At 47.3% G+C, this 7,387-nt stretch overlaps 1 non-coding gene across 1 annotated transcript; it reads right to left on the bottom strand.

Moving 5' to 3' along the window:
• Window positions 1-322: 322 nt before the first annotated feature.
• On the bottom strand, window positions 323-394 carry trnam-cau (transfer RNA methionine (anticodon CAU)). The gene has a single exon. It is a non-coding gene; the product is annotated as a tRNA-Met (tRNA).
• Between the last annotated feature and the right edge of the window lie 6,993 nt (window positions 395-7,387).

The raw sequence follows: 7,387 nt of genomic DNA, 5'->3' as shown, positions 1-7,387 counted from the left end.
AACTTTGACAGTAGGATCTGAACCTACGTTGGGAAATGGCAGGAGATTGCGCACCCATTGCCTTACAAACTCAGGCATTACCACAATAGTATGTTTTATTAACATAATTTAACCCAACTCCTTAGCAGAGGATGGTTTCGATCCATCGACCTCTGGGTTATGGGCCCAGCACGCTTCCGCTGCGCCACTCTGCTACGTAGAACTTTGACAGTAGGTTCTGAACCTACATTGGGAAATGGCAGGAGATTGCGCACCCATTGCCTTACAAACTCAGGCATTATAACAATAGTATGTTTTATTAACATAATTTAACCCAACTCCTTAGCAGAGGATGGTTTCGATCCATCGACCTCTGGGTTATGAGCCCAGCACGCTTCCGCTGCGCCACTCTGCTACGTAGAACCTTGACAGTAGGTTCTGAACCTACGTTGGGAAATGGCAGGAGATTGCGCACCAATTGCCTTACAAACTCAGGCATTACCACAATAGGATGTTTTATTAACATAATTTAATCCAACTCATTAGCAGAGAATGGTTTCGATCCATCGACTTCTGGGTTATGGGCCCAGCACGCTTCCGCTGCGCCACTTTGCTACGTAAAAAGCTGTGTAGAACTTTGACAGTAGGTTCTGAACCTACGTTCGGAAATGGCAGGAGATTGCGCACCCATTGCCTTACAAACTCAGGCATTACCACAATAGGATGTTTTATTAACATAATTTAATCCAACTCCTTAGCAGAGGATGGTTTCGATCCATCGACCTCTGGGTTATGGGCCCAGCACGCTTCCGCTGCACCACTCTGCTACACAAGGAACTCTGAGTTATGGGCCCAAACCGCTTCTGCTGCGCCACTCTGCTACATAAGGAAGTTGGTAGAACTTTGACAGTAGAATCTGAACCTACGTGGGGAAAAGGCAGCAGATTGTGTACCCATTGCCATACAAACTCAGGTATTACCGCGGTAGTATGTTTTATTAACATAATTTAACCCAACTCATTAGCAGAGGATGGTTTCGATCCATCGACCTCTGGGTTATGGGCCCAGCACGCTTCCGCTGCGCCACTCTGCTACTCAAGGACATCTCAGTTATGGGCCCAAACCGCATCCGCTGCGCCACTCTGCTACATAAGGAACTTGGTAGAACTTTGACAGTAGGATCTGAACCTACGTGGGGAAAAGGCAGCAGATTGTGTACCCATTGCCATACAAACTCAGGTATTTCCGCGGTAGTATGTTTTATCAACATAATTTTATCAAAGTCATTAGCAGAGAATGGTTTCGATCCATCGACCTCTGGGTTATGGGCCCAGCACACTTCCGCTGCGCCACTCTGCTACATAAAGAGCTGTGTAGAACTTTGACAGTAGGTTCTGAACCTACGTTGGGAAATGGCAGGAGATTGCGCACCCATTGCCTTACAAACTCAGACATTACCACAATAGTATGTTTTATTAACATAATTTAACCCAACTCCTTAGCAGAGGATGGTTTCGATCTATCGACCTCTGGGTTATGGGCCCAGCACGCTTCCGCTGCGTAGAACTTTGACAGTAGGTTCTGAACCTACGTTGGGAAATGGCAGGAGATTGCGCACCCATTGCCTTACAAACTCAGGCATTACCACAATAGTATGTTTTATTAACATAATTTAACCCAACTCCTTAGCAGAGGATGGTTTCGATCCATCGACCTCTGGGTTATGGGCCCAGCACGCTTCCGCTGCGCCACTCTGCTACGTAAAGAGCTGCGTAGAACTTTGACAGTAGGTTCTGAACCTACGTTGGGAAATGGCAGGAGATTGCGCACCAATTGTCTTACAAACTCAGGCATTACCACAATAGGATGTTTTATTAACATAATTTAATCCAACTCATTAGCAGAGAATGGTTTCGATCCATCGACCTCTGGGTTATGGGCCCAGCACGCTTCCGCTGCGCCACTTTGCTACGTAAAAAGCTGCGTAGAACTTTGACAGTAGGTTCTGAACCTACGTTGGGAAATGGCAGGAGATTGCGCACCCATTGCCTTACAAACTCAGGCATTACCACAATAGGATGTTTTATTAACATAATTTAATCCAACTCCTTAGCAGAGGATGGTTTCGATCCATCGACCTCGGGGTTATGGGCCCAGCACGCTTCCGCTGCGCCACTCTGCTACACAAGGAACTCTGAGTTATGGGCCCAAACCGCTTCCGCTGCGCCACTCTGCTACATAAGGAAGTTGGTAGAACTTTGACAGTAGGATCTGAACCTACGTGGGGAAAAGGCAGCAGATTGTGTACCTATTGCCATACAAACTCAGGTATTACCGCGGTAGTATGTTTTATTAACATAATTTAACCCAACTCATTAGCAGAGGATGGTTTCGATCCATCGACCTCTGGGTTATGGGCCCAGCACGCTTCCGCTGCGCCACTTTTCTACGTAAAAAGCTGCGTTGAACTTTGACAGTAGGTTCTGAACCTACGTTCGGAAATGGCAGGAGATTGCGCACCCATTGCCTTACAAACTCAGGCATTACCACAATAGGATGTTTTATTAACATAATTTAACCCAACTCCTTAGCAGAGGATGGTTTCGATCCATCGACCTCTGGGTTATGGGCCCAAACCGCTTCTGCTGCGCCACTCTGCTACATAAGGAAGTTGGTAGAACTTTGACAGTAGGATCTGAACCTACGTTGGGAAATGGCAGGAGATTGCGCACCCATTGCCTTACAAACTCAGGCATTACCACAATAGTATGTTTTATTAACATAATTTAACCCAACTCCTTAGCAGAGGATGGTTTCGATCCATCGACCTCTGGGTTATGGGCCCAGCACGCTTCCGCTGCGCCACTCTGCTACGTAGAACTTTGACAGTAGGTTCTGAACCTACATTGGGAAATGGCAGGAGATTGCGCACCCATTGCCTTACAAACTCAGGCATTATAACAATAGTATGTTTTATTAACATAATTTAACCCAACTCCTTAGCAGAGGATGGTTTCGATCCATCGACCTCTGGGTTATGGGCCCAGCACGCTTCCGCTGCGCCACTCTGCTACGTAGAACCTTGACAGTAGGTTCTGAACCTACGTTGGGAAATGGCAGGAGATTGCGCACCAATTGCCTTACAAACTCAGGCATTACCACAATAGGATGTTTTATTAACATAATTTAATCCAACTCATTAGCAGAGAATGGTTTCGATCCATCGACTTCTGGGTTATGGGCCCAGCACGCTTCCGCTGCGCCACTTTGCTACGTAAAAAGCTGTGTAGAACTTTGACAGTAGGTTCTGAACCTACGTTCGGAAATGGCAGGAGATTGCGCACCCATTGCCTTACAAACTCAGGCATTACCACAATAGGATGTTTTATTAACATAATTTAATCCAACTCCTTAGCAGAGGATGGTTTCGATCCATCGACCTCTGGGTTATGGGCCCAGCACGCTTCCGCTGCACCACTCTGCTACACAAGGAACTCTGAGTTATGGGCCCAAACCGCTTCTGCTGCGCCACTCTGCTACATAAGGAAGTTGGTAGAACTTTGACAGTAGAATCTGAACCTACGTGGGGAAAAGGCAGCAGATTGTGTACCCATTGCCATACAAACTCAGGTATTACCGCGGTAGTATGTTTTATTAACATAATTTAACCCTACTCATTAGCAGAGGATGGTTTCGATCCATCGACCTCTGGGTTATGGGCCCAGCACGCTTCCGCTGCGCCACTCTGCTACACAAGGATCTCTGAGTTACGGGCCCAGACCGCTTCCGCTGCGCCTCTCTGCTACATAAGGAACTGGGTAGAACTTTGAAAGTAGGATCTGAACCTTCGTGGGGAAAAGGCAGCAGATTGTGTATCCATTGCCATACAAACTCAGGTATTACCGCGGTAGTATGTTTTATCAACATAATTTAATCCAACTCCTTAGCAGAAGATGGTTTCGATCCATCGACCTCTGGGTTATGGGCCCAGCACGCTTCCGCTGCGCCACTCTGCTACTCAAGGACATCTCAGTTATGGGCCCAAACCGCATCCGCTGCGCCACTCTGCTACATAAGGAACTTGGTAGAACTTTGACAGTAGGATCTGAACCTACGTGGGGAAAAGGCAGCAGATTGTGTACCCATTGCCATACAAACTCAGGTATTTCCGCGGTAGTATGTTTTATCAACATAATTTTATCAAAGTCATTAGCAGAGAATGGTTTCGATCCATCGACCTCTGGGTTATGGGCCCAGCACACTTCCGCTGCGCCACTCTGCTACGTAAAGAGCTGTGTAGAACTTTGACAGTAGGTTCTGAACCTACGTTGGGAAATGGCAGGAGATTGCGCACCCATTGCCTTACAAACTCAGGCATTACCACAATAGTATGTTTTATTAACATAATTTAACCCAACTCCTTAGCAGAGGATGGTTTCGATCCATCGACCTCTGGGTTATGGGCCCAGCACGCTTCCGCTGCGTAGAACTTTGACAGTAGGTTCTGAACCTACGTTGGGAAATGGCAGGAGATTGCGCACCCATTGCCTTACAAACTCAGGCATTACCACAATAGTATGTTTTATTAACATAATTTAACCCAACTCCTTAGCAGAGGATGGTTTCGATCCATCGACCTCTGGGTTATGGGCCCAGCACGCTTCCGCTGCGCCACTCTGCTACGTAAAGAGCTGCGTAGAACTTTGACAGTAGGTTCTGATCCTACGTTGGGAAATGGCAGGAGATTGCGCACCAATTGCCTTACAAACTCAGGCATTACCACAATAGGATGTTTTATTAACATAATTTAATCCAACTCATTAGCAGAGAATGGTTTCGATCCATCGACCTCTGGGTTATGGGCCCAGCACGCTTCCGCTGCGCCACTTTGCTACGTAAAAAGCTGCGTAGAACTTTGACAGTAGGTTCTGAACCTACGTTGGGAAATGGCAGGAGATTGCGCACCCATTGCCTTACAAACTCAGGCATTACCACAATAGGATGTTTTATTAACATAATTTAATCCAACTCCTTAGCAGAGGATGGTTTCGATCCATCGACCTCTGGGTTATGGGCCCAGCACGCTTCCGCTGCGCCACTCTGCTACACAAGGAGATCTGAGTTATGGGCCCAAACCGCTTCCGCTGCGCCACTCTGCTACATAAGGAACTTGGTAGAACTTTGACAGTAGGATCTGAACCTACATGGGGAAAAGGCAGCAGATTGTGTACCCATTGCCATACAAACTCAGGTATTACCGCGGTAGTATGTTTTATTAACATAATTTAACCCAACTCATTAGCAGAGGATGGTTTCGATCCATCGACCTCTGGGTTATGGGCCCAGCACGCTTCCGCTGCACCACTCTGCTACACAAGGATCTCTGAGTTACGGGCCCAGACCGCTTCCGCTGCGCCACTCTGCTACATAAGGAAGTTGGTAGAACTTTGACAGTAGGATCTGAACGTACGTGGGGAAAAGGCAGCAGATTGTGTACCCATTGCCATACAAACTCAGGTATTACCGCGGTAGTATGTTTTATTAACATAATTTAACCCAACTCATTAGCAGAGGATGGTTTCGATCCTTCGACCTCTGGGTTATGGGCCCAGCACGCTTCCACTGCGCCACTCTGCTACACAAGGATCTCTGAGTTACGGGCCCAGACCGCTTCCGCTGCGCCTTTCTGCTACATAAGGAACTGGGTAGAACTTTGAAAGTATCCGCTGCGCCACTTCCGCTGCGCCACTTTGCTACGTAAAAAGCTGCGTAGAACTTTGACAGTAGGTTCTGAACCTACGTTCGGAAATGGCAGGAGATTGCGCACCCATTGCCTTACAAACTCAGGCATTACCACAATAGGATGTTTTATTAACATAATTTAATCCAACTCCTTAGCAGAGGATGGTTTCGATCCATCGACCTCTGGGTTATGGGCCCAGCACGCTTCCGCTGCGCCACTCTGCTACGTAGAACTTTGACAGTAGGTTCTGAACCTACATTGGGAAATGGCAGGAGATTGCGCACCCATTGCCTTACAAACTCAGGCATTATAACAATAGTATGTTTTATTAACATAATTTAACCCAACTCCTTAGCAGAGGATGGTTTCGATCCATCGACCTCTGGGTTATGGGCCCAGCACGCTTCCGCTGCGCCACTCTGCTACGTAGAACCTTGACAGTAGGTTCTGAACCTACGTTGGGAAATGGCAGGAGATTGCGCACCAATTGCCTTACAAACTCAGGCATTACCACAATAGGATGTTTTATTAACATAATTTAATCCAACTCATTAGCAGAGAATGGTTTCGATCCATCGACTTCTGGGTTATGGGCCCAGCACGCTTCCGCTGCGCCACTTTGCTACGTAAAAAGCTGTGTAGAACTTTGACAGTAGGTTCTGAACCTACGTTCGGAAATGGCAGGAGATTGCGCACCCATTGCCTTACAAACTCAGGCATTACCACAATAGGATGTTTTATTAACATAATTTAATCCAACTCCTTAGCAGAGGATGGTTTCGATCCATCGACCTCTGGGTTATGGGCCCAGCACGCTTCCGCTGCACCACTCTGCTACACAAGGAACTCTGAGTTATGGGCCCAAACCGCTTCTGCTGCGCCACTCTGCTACATAAGGAAGTTGGTAGAACTTTGACAGTAGAATCTGAACCTACGTGGGGAAAAGGCAGCAGATTGTGTACCCATTGCCATACAAACTCAGGTATTACCGCGGTAGTATGTTTTATTAACATAATTTAACCCAACTCATTAGCAGAGGATGGTTTCGATCCATCGACCTCTGGGTTATGGGCCCAGCACGCTTCCGCTGCGCCACTCTGCTACACAAGGATCTCTGAGTTACGGGCCCAGACCGCTTCCGCTGCGCCTCTCTGCTACATAAGGAACTGGGTAGAACTTTGAAAGTAGGATCTGAACCTTCGTGGGGAAAAGGCAGCAGATTGTGTATCCATTGCCATACAAACTCAGGTATTACCGCGGTAGTATGTTTTATCAACATAATTTAATCCAACTCCTTAGCAGAAGATGGTTTCGATCCATCGACCTCTGGGTTATGGGCCCAGCACGCTTCCGCTGCGCCACTCTGCTACTCAAGGACATCTCAGTTATGGGCCCAAACCGCATCCGCTGCGCCACTCTGCTACATAAGGAACTTGGTAGAACTTTGACAGTAGGATCTGAACCTACGTGGGGAAAAGGCAGCAGATTGTGTACCCATTGCCATACAAACTCAGGTATTACCGCGGTAGTATGTTTTATTAACATAATTTAACCCAACTCATTAGCAGAGGATGGTTTCGATCCATCGACCTCTGGGTTATGGGCCCAGCACGCTTCCGCTGCACCACTCTGCTACACAAGGATCTCTGAGTTACGGGCCCAGAC

The sequence above is a fragment of the Paramormyrops kingsleyae genome, chromosome 5 (genome assembly GCF_048594095.1).
Source record: "Paramormyrops kingsleyae isolate MSU_618 chromosome 5, PKINGS_0.4, whole genome shotgun sequence".
Classification (NCBI taxonomy): domain Eukaryota; kingdom Metazoa; phylum Chordata; class Actinopteri; order Osteoglossiformes; family Mormyridae; genus Paramormyrops; species Paramormyrops kingsleyae.
The sequence above is the reverse complement of the archived record's forward strand: the minus strand, read 5'-3'. Positions and strand labels throughout refer to the sequence as shown.